The sequence below is a fragment of the Nansenia antarctica genome (genome assembly GCF_963989245.1).
Source record: "Nansenia antarctica genome assembly, chromosome: 8".
In the NCBI taxonomy this organism is placed as follows: Eukaryota; Metazoa; Chordata; class Actinopteri; order Argentiniformes; family Microstomatidae; genus Nansenia; species Nansenia antarctica.
This window is the reverse complement of record NC_137678.1, coordinates 49,669,837-49,686,880: the sequence shown is the minus strand read 5'-3', so window position 1 is coordinate 49,686,880 and position 17,044 is coordinate 49,669,837. Positions and strand designations below refer to the sequence as shown.

The following is a 17,044-nucleotide window of genomic DNA, read 5'->3' as shown; positions in this document are numbered from 1 at the left end:
AAAGAGAATGTTTGGGCTCTGAGCATGCAACTACACATAAGGAAAGGTTGTCACAAAATTAAGATTCTACCTGTGCTGTCGTTTTGCATCTAGATGGAGGTTCCAGATCCGCTGGTAGGAGAAGCTTTCATCTCCCCAAAACAAACAGTGTCCAGCAGTTTGCCCTCATCTAGCAGCAGTTTACCATCTGACGACGTAGAGATGGAAGAGTTACAGAGCCTCACACCTCTGACGACCAACCCTACCCTGGTAATTTGCTGTGTAACTACAGTAGTCTTGCTCAAGTGTGTGTGTGTGTGTGTGTGTGTGTGTGTGTGTGTGTGTGTGTGTGTGTGTGTGTGTGTGTGTGCGTGTGTGTTTGTGTGTGTGTGTGTGTGTGTGTGTGTGTGTGCGTGTGTGTGTGTGTGTGGAGGGATCATTAACAAAAAAACATTTGGTTGCATTTTGTCTCATTCTTTAGAGCTCTTGCAAGGAATTTACACCTACTACCAATGATCAGAGCCAGGACACATGCAGGTAAATTGGTCTTTCTTCATGTATAATTATTTGTATTCAGTATCATTATACAATATAACAGGTTTGTGGGCGCACAGAAAAGAGCCTTATTTTGAGCCAGGAAAAACCCAAGCTAGTTAGCCTCAAAAGCTGGATGGCCAGGTTATACGTTGCTAAAAAGTACCTAAAAGAGCCTGCAAAGTTCTGGAAACATAGGACAGAGAAAATGAATATTATATATTATTATTATTATAATATTATCAGGTATCAAACTGATTGCACATGTAAAGTTTAGAGAAAAAAGGAACTGCCCGAGACCCACAGCATACCAGCTCATCTGTGAAACATGGTGGATGTGGTGGTATGGTTTGTGCAGGCCTGTCAGAGCATCACCAGTGAAGATACCCAGTGTCTGGTCGGGTCATTGTGCTTAAAGGGGCAAACTGGGGTTCAAACGACAACCAAGTGGTCTCTCCGCCACTGTTTAGTAAACAGCTACGGGATGGGGCTGGAGGAATCTAACGTAAATTACTGTAATTCGACGGAGCTATGGTTAAATTATAGTTTTAACCATGTTTTAAAGATACACAGTGTTCTAGTTTTTTATAGTTACATTGTTTATGAACAAGTAAAACGTGTTTTAAAACAAGCTTGTATTTTGGGTGCTGATGGGGTAAGACAGTTGAACTAAGCTGATTTTAAAGTTACATTCTTCAAGAATCACTGGCTGTATATCATTCATTTAAAAGTCCAACAAACAAAACATTAGTCTGTCCCAATACTTTTGGTGCCATGAAATAGGGGGACTATATAAACATATTTTTGTAATTTCTAAATGGTGAAACTAATATGTACACAAATACCCGACATTACAAATAAAAGCTGAGAATCTATACATAACCTCTTAATCTATACATAACCTCTTAATCTATACATAACCTCTTAATAATTGTTTGATTTACAATCCAAACTTCTAAATCCAAAACAGTATTGAGCCAAAATAAGAAACAATTCTTCACTGTCCCAATACTTACAGTTGGCACTGTATGCTGATATCTGTTCTGCTCTGCTCAACAAGTGTTACAGGAAGTGTTGGAACGCTCTTTTTCAAAACTCTAATTCTACTGAGAGGGCAACATTGTTAATGACTCAGGACATTCAATTCAAGGGCTTTCGTCATTTAAATATGTGACACAGTCTGATCATTACCAACTTTGGTCCGCATGTCGGGATCCGATGTAATGATCTGACTCTTCTTCCGAAAAATGTGAATACATTTCCGCGCTGTTGAAAATCAATGACACATCGCTAGTCAACTAACACAGCTTGTTTTGTGAGCCTGCTAACAATGTAAAGTAGTGTTCTAGTTAACTAGGTAGCAGTGGGGATTACTCACCCAATCCATTACGTTGCAGTATTTTGGCTTGACTAGAGAGTTTGTGTTGTGATTCGTATTTTCTTTCTTTTCTTGCCGACATGTGGACCAAATGATCAGACTGGGTCACTAGTGGCGCTTTTCCACTACCGACCCGAACCGGGCCGCATTTGGATCCGAGCCGTGCCGTGCCGTACTTTCAGAAACGCTTCTCCATTATACTGAGCGACCCGGGACTGTAGTTACGTGTCATAAGATCCCCCCCCCCCCCCCCCCCCCCCGCTATACAGATCAGAGGGGGGAAATGCGATAAGAATTATGTCAAAATGCAGCACTATCGTGCACAGATCAGCCTTACAACATGTAACGTTAAGTGCCTGTTACTTGCCGCTTTCAGTTCTAGTAGACTAGTTTAGATCTCGCAACCAGGGAAATGCCGACATGATTCTTTTTTTATTTCTCCTGACACGTTGAGCACTGTGCTTTTTTTTGTTGGTGAACTACCGTAATAAGCCTAAAAAAGTTCAACTGTTCAAAAAGTGCAACTTCTCTGCTTTCAGAAACTGTTTGAATCTTTTAGATTGGGCATATAGTTCATGAATTACGGTAGTTTTAAGGAACGCTGTAAAATCCTGTCTGCCCCGACTGCTCCCAGCTCCGGTTTCGGAGCAAGACGCGAATCTATCGGCATTAGTCAAATACATGCTCACATCCAGTCATCAGCTCACTGCTCTCCATCAAAAAGGGCACATCCATCAATAATATTACATAATAACAACTGCTCTGATTAGATTGCTTAGATTGTTTAATACATCAACGGGGGGGGGAAAGCGAGATGAACTCTGAGCGAGTATCATGCTTCCTCCAAGACACGAATCTACCGGCATTTGACTGCCGCTGGACTGAGGAACAGCATAGGCACAGCACATCGCCATAATAGCGATTTTTTTGTTATGCTTGTTGTAAATAAAAGTTCTATGATGCATTGAAATGACATTAAACTAAGATAATACGATGGTCAGCATAATTTTTCGAATCTTTATTAATAAGCTATTACAGAAACAGTAAGTGACATTTTCCTAGAGCGAAATCTGTTGTGGTATTTAAAGATGGCGGTCAGAGAAGAAATCTATGAACATGGGATGACGATTTCCATTGACCAATCAACGGTGTGCAGCGTCACACGTCACACGCAGCCTGGCAAAAAAGTACCTTTCCCCAACTTTCCCTACCCATCCCGAACAAGAACTATTTTACCGTGCCGTGCTGACACGGGCCGCTCAATGGAAAAGCGCCAAAGAACAGGGCTGACCCGGGTCGACCCGGGCCGGCCCTGTAGTGGAAAAGCACCATAGCAGACCAAATGATCAGACTGGGTCACTAGCAGACCAAATGATCAGACTGGGTCACTAGCAGACCAAATGATCAGACTGGGTCACTAGCAGACTTAATGATCAGACTGGGTCACTAGCAGACTTAATGATCAGACTGGGTCACTAGCAGACCAAATGATCAGACTGGGTCACTAGCAGACTTAATGATCAGACTGGGTCACTAGCAGACCAAATGATCGGACTGGGTCACTAGCAGACCAAATGATCAGACTGGGTCACTAGCAGACTTAATGATCAGACTGGGTCACTAGCAGACCAAATGATCAGACTGGGTCACTAGCAGACTTAATGATCAGACTGGGTCACTAGCAGACTTAATGATCAGACTGGGTCACTAGCAGACCAAATGATCAGACTGGGTCACTAGCAGACTTAATGATCAGACTGGGTCACTAGCAGACCAAATGATCAGACTGGGTCACTAGCAGACTTAATGATCAGACTGGGTCACTAGCAGACCAAATGATCAGACTGGGTCACTGTGTTCAACAGGTTCCAGTTCCCCAGGCAGGTCTGGTCCTGTGCAGTAGAACAACTATTTGTATTGTTTCACTTTTGATTATGATTCTTTGACAGGATGGATGTGGAGAACTCAGCTAAGACAGCAGAGGAGAGAGGTGAGGGAACTCTCTGGAAGTTTTCTTTCTGCATGTCTACTATATCAACATAATGCATGTGTGTGTGTGTGTGTGTGTGTGTGTGTGTGTGTGTGTGTGTGTGTGTGTGTGTGTGTGTGGCGAGTATGCACTTATATGTGTATACAGTATGTATACTAGACAGACTATAATAGACAGACATGTTGTTTCCAAATGTATGATTCTTTCTCTCCCTCCCTCCCTCCCTCCCAGAACCCATTCAACCTACTGTTCACCTTGCCTCAACCTCGCCTCAACACAGAGGACCATCCAGCCTCAGGCCACGCCCCCGTAGTTGGCCCCCTAGTGGCGATTCCAAGAACAGCACGGAAGATGTCAGAGTACATCTGTCTCACAACAACTTACCTGATGTCGTGTTAAGTTTCAAAGAATTTAACATGTTCAGCCTGAGCATGTTTATGCCTGACTCTCCCCCGGTAAGAGCTTCACCTGGAAGGATAGAGAGAATTTAGGAAGTAAAAAGAAAATGAAAACTATTTTATAATTTAAGTATGTGGTTCAATATCAATTGCTTTTACTTTTTAGACTTTTCACAAAAAATGTACTCCTGAAATCCTTGATGATGAGAGCAAGGGAAGATACTGGTAACTTGTTTTTTGTCATTATATTGTGTATTATACATATATTTCTGACTGTATGGGATTACTACAAGAGATTACTATGTCGAAATAGTTGAATTGGTGGATATCATTCGTCATTGTTGTATGTTCAACAGGTTCCAGTGCCCCCATGCAGGTCTGTTCCAGTGCAGTATAACAGGCCTGGTGTTTGGGATGAAGGGGGAGGGGGAGGTGCTCTATGAGACAGTCCCCTGGGACACGAGGCTCCTAGCCCAGAGTGGCAAGAGGCCTGCAGGACCCCTGTTCAACATAGACTGCCCTCAGAAGTCTGTCCGTCAACTACACCTCCCACACTATGAAATCTACCCTGGTGAGAGAAGAATACACTGTGCTGTGTGCATGGAAAGAACATGTGGGCTATACATAATCAGGGAAACCGTCAATTATTTTGTCTTAATCACATAACAGAGACTTTAGTGAAAGACAGGAAGTAAGGAGGAGAGGGTATTGCAGCAGGGCATGGATCTGAACCCATGCCGACATGGGCATATGTGACACTGGCTGGTCAATTGAGCCGCAAGTCGGCAACCAATCAAAATGTTCTGATTTTTATTTTGAAACACGGAAATACATTTCAACGTTGTTGAAAATCACAACACAAACTCGCTAGTCAAGCCAAAATACTGCGACGCAATGGATTGAGTGAGTAATCGGGGAAGGGGCGCGTCGTCGGTGTGACGCAGAAGCATAAATCCGTTTATTATTTATTTTGTTTCATTGAAACAAAGATTGATTATTGTATGTATTAAATGTTTTGGAAGGTCCAAATTCAAATATTTCATGAGTCATTATTTGAATTTGCAATGGGAACGTATGTTAAGCCAGAGAGACTGGACAACAGGGTGACATTCACAGGTGTGCAGACTTGAGAAGGTGAGGTACAACATGCACTGGAGCCCGCGGCCACTGCCGCGGCCACACGACTAATCGCGACTAATCGAAAAAACAATCGACAGATTAGTCGACTACCAAAATAATCGTTAGTTGCAGCCCTAGTCTGAAGGTTGCCTGTTCGATACTTGATTTATTTATTTATTTTTATTTTTACATTTAACCGAAGCCTTCATGCAAATCGATTTACAATATATATATATATATATCTGTCTAAGTGAATCACCGTGGCATTCTTAATCCAACATCCACCACAGAAGGGTTAGCTACACTTCTTTACTAATCCAAACGTTTCCCCCCCCCATCACGTCTCAGTTTGGAAGAGGAAAAGAGGTTAGAAGACCACAGAACACCTAATTCGTCCAAGATGAGCCGGAGAGCAGTAAACAGAGGTGAAGAGTCCATGGCCAGACAGGATGGGAGAGCGGAGAAGGGCGGAGACACAGGTGGTGATGATGATGAGGCAGGATGCAGTCCGGTAGACATGATGGATGATGGTGATGACCTGGCTCGAAGGAGTGAGATCCGGAGCAAGTACCGAGACCTCATCAGCACGGTTCAACGTGAGTGGAGGACACTTAAGCAATATCACACGAGAGGGAGTGTGTTATACTGAATATCAGCACGGCTGTGATTCGGTCGTAGGTACGAGGCCGCAGACCTCGAGTGTGATATTGCTTTTATACAACAGTTCTACAGCGCGATTTATTAGTTAACAGTAATAAGCGACAACAGATTATGATTTGTTTGTTTATTTAATCATAAAAATAAACAAAAAATAGTTCCGCAACTGAACTTCAAATGGACGGTTGCCTAGTAACCTGAACACAAACATGTAGTCTAATTAACGGTCATTTAGTAGAACATCTGTGCGGCGGAGTGATACATAGTTAAAGGTCCCAGTGCTGTTATACTGTATATCAGCACTCATGGAATGCCTCTTGTCCAATCAAATTACTTGGTCGGAACTAACTGTTGTATAAAGCATGATAGTCTTGTTTAGGACTGCCATATTTCCCCCACTTTGTGTAACTATTTTTGACACCTTTCAGGGATACTGAGTTGGCTTGACCATTGATTATATCTGTTCACAGAAAACCGAGAGGACATGTTGAAACCCAAAAACAACAAACTCACTGAGGTTCTGGAGGAGGCCAACAAACTTTTTAAAGAAGGTATGCTATGATAAATATTCTCTCTCACCTTTCTGCATAAGGCATGGGCCGGAGTCCAAAATTGTGAAGTTCATTTTCGCCCTAAGTATTTTGTCGACGGTCTCTTTTACGCCATGGAAAAGGCAGAAACCAGAATGAAGAAGAAGTAAACAATGTTAGTGAGCCCATCTGTTCGGTACATGATAGATCTATTTTGGGAGTTGCACTTGAATTATGAAATGCCATCGTCGCGGAGTAAGTGGCTTTGTTCAAGCCTGTTTTCTATTGTCAAACATTGTAACCTCAGGGCTGTGGTTATAGTTTCTAAATAATGTGCATTATCTTTACTGTTCAAAGAAACAACTTCACCTGTTTATTTGTGTGCGTCTCTCGTCTATCTTGGTTTACTAAACTTTATTTAAACCACACAATACCAACGATGGCATCAGTGATGTTAGTCCAGTGAATGCAAGTAAACTGTTTGAACCTTTTTATCTTAGTGAATAGAGTTTACCCACCTTGCTTTGTGTGCTATTTGTTTTAGGGTTTTCCAACCTATTCAATCCATGGTGTTCAGGGTTTAACCTACTATATTAAAAAAAGGGGGGTCACATGTAGAAACTGTTGAAATTCCTACACTGTTCATCTGATTACCCTCAAATTACCCTCAATCAATGCTGAACGTCTGCACATCTTGATTGTTTCATTTCAAGTCTATTGTGGTGGTGTAAAGAGCCAAAATTATGAACGTTCTGTCAGTGTCCAAATATATATGGACCTATGAACTGTATAAGCAAAGTGCCTCTTCCCACCACCTTTCACAGTCCATTTCCCCTCCTGCTTTAATAATGACGTCGCTCTTTGTTTTCCCTCACAGTTCATCAGCCCCGGGAGGCAGTGCTGGATGCCCAGCTCCTCATTCTAGCAACAGACCTTGGCAAAGAGAAGGCCAGCCAACTGCATGCTGGGGGATCTACCTTTGACCCGGCTGCCTTCACTGAGAACCTTGTGAGTCAGAGTAGGAGGTGGTGGAGGATGAAGATAGTAGTTACTCTGATAGAAATCATCTCTAGTAATCTCCCAGAAGCAAAGTATCTTTGTCAGGGACCATATCATTGTATCTGCATTTAACTAGCCAGATGTCAGGATGTCTATTGATATGGTTGTCACAAGTCTTGTCAAATTTGCTTGTTCAGGACTTTGTATAAGTCTGATTGCTGAAACACTGTTTGTGTTTTGGATGGATTACCCAGCTCTCCTTCATGGGGCTGAATCGATTGGAGGATGAGGAGGAGGAAGCAGAGAAGGATGGCGCAACCGGCGGCTACCTACCCGCTGATGCCTGGCAGAAGTTGGCTAAGAGAGCAGAGTGCTGCTTCAGGACAGCCCCGACCTTCCACTACATGTGAGTGTCTCCTTCTCCTTCACCTCTTTGTGAGGATCGAGACAAAGGTGTCTACCGTACTGACCAACATGTGTCTTGTTATCCGACCAGCATATAAACCTGACTCAATTGTCACCCTATGTTCAGTCCTGAGCCTTCACTGTCGTATGTATCTGTATTTACCTGAGTTTCCTAGTAAAGTACCTACGTTTTGGATTATTGTGAACCTTGACGCCTGCGTTATTGCAGCACTTGGGTACACACACACCACTCCATCTCGTTATGTGCATGGAAGAAATTGATCAAGTTGACTAATAATAACTAATTGTTATCGTCTTGGATGATTTTCCCCTGTATTTTTGCATGGAGAGTATATCTCTGATTAATCCCAGTGTCTGTTTTCTACCAGGCTGGGCTCGTTCCCGGCAGAGCCACCTCCACCAAGGCAACGGGTAGAGAGGCAGAGGAAGGTGCCCGGCCAGGAAGCCAAGAGGACCATGCCCATGCAGGTCTCTGTACTTCACACACTCAACATATCGTGGCGTTAGAATTATAAGGTTCTATCTCCATTTTTGTCAAAATTGAGTTTTTTTACATAATCTGATCCATTAGGTGTTTATTAAAGCCTGTGTGGTGTTATTTTTAAAATGTTGACATTTTTGAGTTAGTAATTCATAAAATACAAAGGTTCCATCTGACAAAACATAATGGAATGTAAAAACTTTGACGCTCAATATCTCTGAACTACCGTAGACGGAGATAGAACCGTATAATTCTAAGCTCACGATTTGTGTTTGGAGGATAGTGATGTTACCTAATTTATGTATTTTTTAGAGGGGGGGGTCTACGTCTCATCCAAGTCACATGATGCGTGAGCTAACATCTTCCTGTCTGCTAAACTCCACTGCTGTTGGAATAACGTTTAGCTTCAGGCAGCTAGGTACAAGTCCAGACAGTGTGGAGTATCATTGTTAGACCACCATTAGTGCTATCTATTTATAGCACCACTATAACTCGTGCTACTAGTTATATATCACATATCAGACTCCATCTTTTGGCCAGCAACGGTAACTTTTCCACCTACCTCAAATCTATGGACCGCTTTCAAATAAACACAACAACTCTGTAAAAAGCAAAGGAGCACAACACTTTCTGGTAGCTTTTTAGTCATACGTTTGAATACCTAATTGTTACCAATTCACACACGGTGTGGCGCTACATCATTTGTGGAGGACGACATGTTTACACTTGTTTGTCATTTTAAGTGAGGTCACCCAGAGTCCAAGATGGGGGAAATAGGTCATGTTTTTTAACTGTAGTTTGCTTGACTTTATCTTGCAGTTGATGAACTTTGAAGAATCCCACCAGGAGGCAACTGAGAAGGAGGTAGAGAGGATTCTGGGATACTTGCGAAGCTACTGATGACCGTGAGTTTTGACTGTTGTTTTGATATATATTATATTGTATTATATATATCGACTTGATGTTTACATTTAAGTTAATAATTGTATATCAGATCGATAGCCGTTGTGTCTCTCTTCACAGCGACATCACCTATCTCATATTATGCGTTTGTGATCGATCCCAACTCGTTCTCGCGGACAGTGGAGAACATTTTCCATACGTCTTTTCTGATCAGGGTGAGTGGCTTATGTTTGATAGGTATAGTTATCAATCGATGGGGGGGGCAACCACCACTGCAGCACTGCTACTCATTTATGAGATGCAGATAGTACTGTATATACATAGGGAGATACAACTTTAAGATTCCTACATTTACTATTACATAGCCAATGGAAGAATTATTGTATTCCTATATTTTGTGTTCCTTAGGATGGTTTGGCAAGGATGTACCTGGATAACGACAAGTTGCCTTGTATCGCTAAGAAAAAAACTACATTTCCCATCACACCTTCCGTACGCATGTGTATGAGTCTTTAATGAGTCATAAATATGTGTGCAGGTCGTGAGCTTAGAATGATAAGGTTCTAGGTCTATCTCCGTTTAGGGTAGTTCAGAGATATTGAGCGTCAAAGTTTTTACATTCCATTATGTTTTGTGAGATGAAACCTTTGTATTTTATGAATTACTAACAAAAAAAATTCAACATTTAAAAAATAACACCACACAGGCATTAGTAAACACCTAATGGATCAGATTATATAAAAAACTCAATTTTGACAAAAATGGAGATAGAACCTTATAATTCTAACGTCACAAGGTGTTGTGGTTGTATTAGCCGCCCTGGTAGGAGTAATATCTGTGAGGTTTCATGTTTACGAGTCCTGTTCTTGATGTTGCTTCCTTCCCATTATTCTGCAAGAATTATCTCAGGTTGTTCTGCAGGAATAACAGGTCGTTATTAATGTGAGTGCATGTGATTCAATAATACTGGGTCATTATTAATGTGAGTGCTTCATGTGATTCAGCTCCTGTGGAGGAAGGGGAGGTGGAGGCTGGAGGGTCGTCCACACAGCAGTGTGTCATCTCCATCAGCCGTAAGAGCTGGAGGGTGAGGGATGCTCTAGCTCTATACCCATCACTCTAGCTCTATACCCATCACTCTAGCTCTATACCCATCACTCTAGCTCTATACTCATCACTCTAGTTCTATACTCATCACTCTAGCTCTATACTCATCACTCTAGCTCTATACTCATCACTCTAGCTCTATACTCATCACTCTAGCTCTATACCCATCACTCTAGCTCTATACTCATCACTCTAGCTCTATACCCATCACTCTAGCTCTATACTCATCACTCTAGCTCTATACTCATCACTCTAGCTCTATACCCATCACTCTAGTTCTATACCCACCACTCTATACCCATCACTCTAGCTCTATACTCATCACTCTAGCTCTATACCCATCACTCTAGCTCTATACTCATCACTCTAGCTCTATACCCATCACTCTAGTTCTATACCCACCACTCTAGCTCTATACCCATCACTCTAGCTCTATACTCATCACTCTAGCTCTATACCCATCACTCTAGCTCTGTACCCATCAGACCCTTTGTATCTTACTCACTAAGCTCATCTATCTCACACACCAAACATCATATTTTTGTTCATAACTTAAAGGACTTTTTTAATGCTCTTTTTCAACAAGTTAATATAATTTATGTTCACACATTTGACAACCAGCTGATTGTAAAAAGGTTGTTTTATTTGATGTCATCTCATGCTTTGTTGTTTTCTGTCTCCTAGGAACTCATTGATGTCTTTGACATAACGGAGCCCTTAATCCATGCTCCAAGCACACAGGCTCAGGCAGATTGAGGCATCAGAAGCTGTTAATACAATTTTTTTGGAAATGTTCATTTGTTTAGTTCTGACCTTTCTGAGCGACGATAATTAATATTTTCTTAGTTAATTCACAATTATTTTTTTATAGCACGATCATTTCTATGTAGGATAGATAATTTATAATTTGCGATCTGAAGAAGAGAATATAAGAAAAGAAGAATTTTATGTTCATAGAGTTGTATGGGTCAAAGTTGAAAGTTCGCCACAACTATCGCATGCCCTGCGTTCGCCTACAATGGCTAAACATCATCCAGATTTGATCTTCTGCAGAAAACAAGCCGGTGTTGGTAAGGTCTTACATTTTAATTCAGTAGATGTAAGCGCATTGATAGTGTGTGGTATTTGGCAATGGTCAGTCGAAAGAATGTTACCACAGAGAAGGAGAGAACCAAACCAATCTGTCAATTGTATTGTATTTTTATCTTGTTATTAAAGTTTGGACTGTTGTTTGACGTTTAGCAATTCCGGGTTTTTGTTTCAGTTTAAAGGGTTAGCCGGTTTGTTATTTTTCATTCATGATAAACGTGTACCGTGTGGCAGCCCTCTCACTATGTGCTGTGGCCAGACATTTTCCACAGAACTTTTTTTCAACACTTTCATTTTTAAAGGTTTGAACATTGATAAATTTACCTTCAGTATCATACACGGGGAAGAAATTGATACATCATTTATTTGCATACATCTAGCCTTGCTTTTCCCGCTTTGACACACAGAAACACTAATATTATTAATTTCTATCCTCCCGCTATCCTTGTTCTGCTCAGACTAGCAGAGATTTTGTATGACAGCGATCTGACCAGTGTAACCCTAACCCTGTATGAGGAGAAAAAACTAAGCACATAGGATAATTACATTGGAGTCAGATTATCAATATTAGACATGTTTTGCTATCAACAAAACATAGCCAAAAGTCTCTGCCAAACATTCATGTGAAAACTGATATTATTATATTTGCTCTACAGCCTGAGTCAGTTCAACCATTCTTCCTGTTCTAAAATGGTCATTGTATTCCTGCTATTTTTATGCAATAAAACGTATGTCACCCCATTATTCTATCCAGACTGTTTGAGAGTCTAGTTTCCTCCTTGTAGCTACAGTATCAGTGCACCCAGGTGGCAGGCTGCAGGTTATGATGTTGTCCACATGAGGGCGCTGGTGATCCCACTGCTTTTCCATTCCATGGAGTGGAATGTTACTGTGCTGCTACACAGCTGGATACATTCATCAATAATAGGAGGCCTTTCATATAAATAAAAACATTGGAAAATATAACAGTTTTTTATACTGCTGCTGAAACAATTCGGAGTGCCAGATGTGTGATAGTTTCAACCACTGAATAGGAAATATTCTCATGAAGTTCTGGATTCGCCAATTCGCTTTGTGTTGTGCTGACGACAGTTGACCACCAGATGGCGCCGTGCCTAGTGTTTCTGCTATATGGCCGTGATGATAGCGCCCTCACGTGTTCATACATTAGTATTGCAGTGTATCTGTTACGTTCTACGTTCGCTAGGGAGAAGAAGAAGTAACAAAGTATTACTGGTGTTATGTAACAAGGAGTTTTATTATAGCAAGGATAAATTAAAGTCTTATTGGTATTGAGAAAAACAGAACTGGAGTTACAACAAATGCTTCAAACAAAAATAAACAATAAACTCATCCGTGATGGTTCTTTAAACAATAATTACTAACAGGTTTCTAACACAAGGTATAAACTAACAAGTATCAAACTAACAAGTATCAAACTAACAAGTATCAAACTAACAAAGTAGTACAACAAAAGAATGGTGGGCACACAGCTCCTGCTGCTTTCATGTCAATGTCTTTTAAATGATGTGGCCTCTGATGATTGGCTGGTTTGGAGTTGATCGGCTGGAGTTGATTGGCTGGAGTTGATTGACCACTGCTGGAGTTGATTGGCAATTATCAAGGGGGGGGGGGTCCTCTGGACTGGACTTATCTCCTATGGCTGTTAAAGAGACATACACACAAACACACAGACAACCAGGCTACTCATAGCCGTCACAGTATCAGATGAGTGCTACGTAAACGCATTTAAACAGTATTGTTCATTCAATGTACATTGTTTTGATCTCAATCATTCTAAATAAATAATGTTAACTCATTCATAAAGACAAGTGTAGTGAATCCAGAACCTGAGATAAGGAGATCAGCGAGAGAGAGAAAGCCTGTTTGAGTGTAAAGTCTGTACTAGTAGGATCTACCAATGCTCACTCAGCGACGCAACAGTTTGCCAAACACTACAATAGTGATGCATGGTGGTGTAATTATTTTGCCCAGTGCAAGTCATGTATGCCTATAGTATCACTCTTTCTGCCCATTGATTAATTTGTATAAATGTTGTTTAGTTTGAGGAAGTGCACGGGGGCGTGACAGATGATTGAATGAGTGAGAGGAAACCACAGACACCTGTGGCAGAGTTGGCTGTGTGTTTGGAGAGCGTGCGACAATGACGTATTACTATCTTGTTATTTAAGTTTGGACTATTGTTTGACGTTTAGCAATTCCGGGGTTTTGTTTCAGTTTAAAGGGTTAGCCGGTTAGTTATTGTTCATTCATGATGAACGTGTAAAAGACGACCAAAGGGTGATGTCGTGGTTGGGTGGAGGGTGGTGATGTTGTGGTTGGGTGGAGGGTGGTGATGTCGTGGTTGGATGGAAGGTGGTGGCATTGTGGTTGGGTGGAGGGTTGTGGTTTCGTGGATGGATGGAGGGTGGTGGTGGTTTCGTGGCTGAGGGGAGGATGGTGGTTTCGTGGCTGAGGGGAGGATGGTGGTTTCGTGGCTGAGGGGAGGATGGTGGTTTCGTGGCTGAGGGGAGGGTGGTGGTGTTGTGGCTGGAAGGCTGTGGTTTCGTGGCTGGGTGGAAGGTGGTGGCATTGTGGTTGGGTGGAGGGTGGTGGTTTCGTGGCTGGGTGGAGGGTGGTGGTGTTGTGGCTGGGTGGATGGAAGGTGGTGGCATTGTGGTTGGGTGGAGGGTGGTGGTTTCATGGTTGGGTGGAGGGTGGTGGTGTCTAATATTTGTAAACACTTGTAAATATACTTTTCGCGAAGGCAATAAAGCCTTTTATTTAGGATTGGTGGTGTCGTGGCTGGGTGGAGGGTGGTAGTGTCATTGCTGGGTGGAGTGTGGTGTTGTCATGGTTGGGTGGAGGGTGGTGGTGTCATGGCTTGGTGGAGGGTGCTGGGGGTTCGAGGGTGGTGGTGTCATGGCTGGGTCGAGGGTGGTGGGGTTGGAGGGTGGTGGTGTTGAGGGTGGTGGTGTTGTGGTTGTGAATGGGTGGAGGATGGTGATGTTGTGGCTGGGTGGAGGGTGGTAGTGTTGTGGCTGGGTGAAGGTTGGTGGTGTTGTGGCTGGATGGATGGATTGAGGGTGGTGGTGTTGTGGTTAGGTGGAGGTTGGTGGTGTTGTGGCTGGATGGATGGATGGATTGAGGGTGGTGGCGTTGTGGTTAGGTGGAGGGTTGTGGTTTTGTGGCTGTGGGGAGGGTGGTGGTGTTGTTGTGGCTGGGTGGAGGTGTTGTGGCTGGGTGGAGGGTGGTGGTGTTATGGCTAGGTGGATGGATGGATTGAGGGTGGGGGCGTTGTGGTTAGGTGGAGGGTTGTGGTTTCGTGGCTGGGGGGAGGGTGATGGTGTCTAATATTTGTAAACACTTGTAAATAAATATACTTTTAGCGAAGGCAATAAATCATTTTATTTAGGATTGGTGGAGTCGTGGCTGGGTGGAGGGTGGTAGTGTCATTGCTGGGTGGAGGGTGTTGGGGTTGGAGGGTGATGGTGTCATGGCTGGGTCGAGGGTGGTGGGGTTGGAGGGTGGTGTTATGGCTGGGTGGAGTGTGTTAGGGTGGAGGGTGGTGGTGTTGTTGTGGCTCGGTGGAGGGTGGTGGTGTCATGGCTGGGTGGAGGGTGGTGGTGTCATGGCTGGGTGGAGGGTGTTTGGGTTGGAGGGTGGTTGTGTTATGGCTAGGTCGTTGGGTGAAGGGTTGAGTGTGTTAGGGTGGAGGGTGGTGTCATGGCTGGGTGGAGGGTTTAGTGTTTTAGGGTGGAGGTTGGTGGTGTTGTGGCTCGGTGGAGGGTGGTGGTGGTGTTGTGGCTGGTTGGAGGGTGGTGGTGTCATGGATGGCTGGAGGGTGTTGAGGTTGGAGGGTGGTGTCATGGCTGGGTCACCGTCCATAAAAGGTGTGAGTGTGTGTGTGTGTACGCGTCTCTGTTTGTGTGCGTGTGTGTGTGTGTTGACCAACCTTTGTGTGTGTGAGCAAACTTGTAACGCCCCTCTCCCAGGCCTCTGGAGTGGATCGAGGAGCAGAAAACAGGGGCGTTCCTAAGTGTGTCCTAAAGGCTCAGAGGAGCCCCCTGTCTTCCTGGAGGTGCATTACAACAGCTGCCCCAACAGCACACACTCCACTGCTGCTGGTGGGCAAGGGTGTCACCTTCGACAGGTAAAACACACACACCTCCTTCTTCACCACCGCCATCATCTTCACCCTACCACCACCTCCACCACAACAGACATCACCTTTCAGGCACTCACTCATACCTTGTCCACCCTCTCTCTCCCTTTCTCTCTGCTCTCTGGTGGCAGCTGTAGGATCTCTCTGAAGCCGCCCTCGGGGATGGACGCCATGAGGGCTGACATGGGAGCTGCCGCCACTGTTTGTGCGTCCATCGTCACGACAGCAGCCCTGAACCTCCCTATCAACGTCAGCGGTGAGCTTGTGGACTCCAGTTGGACAGAGTATTCGATTTTGTAGTGTGTGAGTGTGTGTATGTATGCAAGTGGAGGAGGTGTCTGTATGACTGTATGTCTGTCTGTATGTCTGTGTGCATGTCTGCATGTCTGCGGAGGAGGTGTATGTATGTAAGTGGAGGTGGTGTCTGTATGTATGTAAGTGGAGGAGGTGTATGTATGTAAGTGGAGGTGGTGTCTGTATGTATGCAAGTGTTACAGACTTGTATGTATTGTATTATGTCCTGTGTCTGTTTTTGTTTTCATTCTGTCCGTCTCCCCCTAGGTGAAGTGGTGTGCATGTGGTTCCTCCCCTGTTGGTTATTGGGTCCTGTCCATCATCGTTATCTCGTCAGCCCTCACCTGTGTTCAATCAGTTGTCATCCAAACCCAGAAGATCATCTCCTACTTAATGTGTGTTTTGTCATGTGTAGCGAGAGAGGGAAGGGGTGGTGTTTTGTTTGACTAGTTTGTTTATAATCTGTTACCAGAAATTGTTTCTTTTGTTCATAGCTGTGGGTTTAGTGTGTTGATGGACCCCTGTTTTCTCTTTTCTTCCCCACGGGAGAAGGGCTAGGTAAGATACCCTGGGGTATACATTACATCACGTAGATAACCGCTGTCTAAAAACATTAGGTGAGACGCGAGCGGGTGTCACGCCCCGTAGTTCTGTAGCAGGTAGTTTAGGTTCCGGGTAGGTTAGTTAGTATGTGATATAGGTAGGTCAGAGGGGTAGGGAAGAATAGGGCTGTGTTTTGTTGTGACACCGTTCGCATGGTCCTTCTCCTACCCTTTGTTAATCCCCAGTTGTTTTTGGGTCATTGTTAATGTTATATGACTGTTGTCAGTAATATTTGTAAACACTTGTAAGAGGGTGGTGTCATGGCTGGGTGGAGGTTGGTGATGTTGTGGCTGGGTGGAGGGTGGTGATGTTGTGGCAGGGTGGAGGGTGGTGATGTCGTGGCTGGGTGGAGGTTGGTTGGGTGGATGGATGGAGGGTGGTGGTGGTTTCGT

General features: G+C 43.5%; 1 pseudogene across 1 annotated transcript; it reads left to right on the top strand.

Moving 5' to 3' along the window:
* The first annotated feature begins 201 nt into the window (after window positions 1-201).
* Window positions 202-11,257, top strand: LOC308163502 (non-structural maintenance of chromosomes element 4 homolog A-like; annotated as a pseudogene). The gene is made up of 13 exons: window positions 202-249; window positions 4,113-4,240; window positions 4,636-4,806; window positions 5,747-5,994; window positions 6,526-6,606; window positions 7,463-7,593; window positions 7,839-7,990; window positions 8,379-8,478; window positions 9,311-9,396; window positions 9,515-9,609; window positions 9,803-9,845; window positions 10,399-10,481; window positions 11,186-11,257. The product of its transcript is annotated as a non-structural maintenance of chromosomes element 4 homolog A-like (transcript).
* Window positions 11,258-17,044: the final 5,787 nt, after the last annotated feature.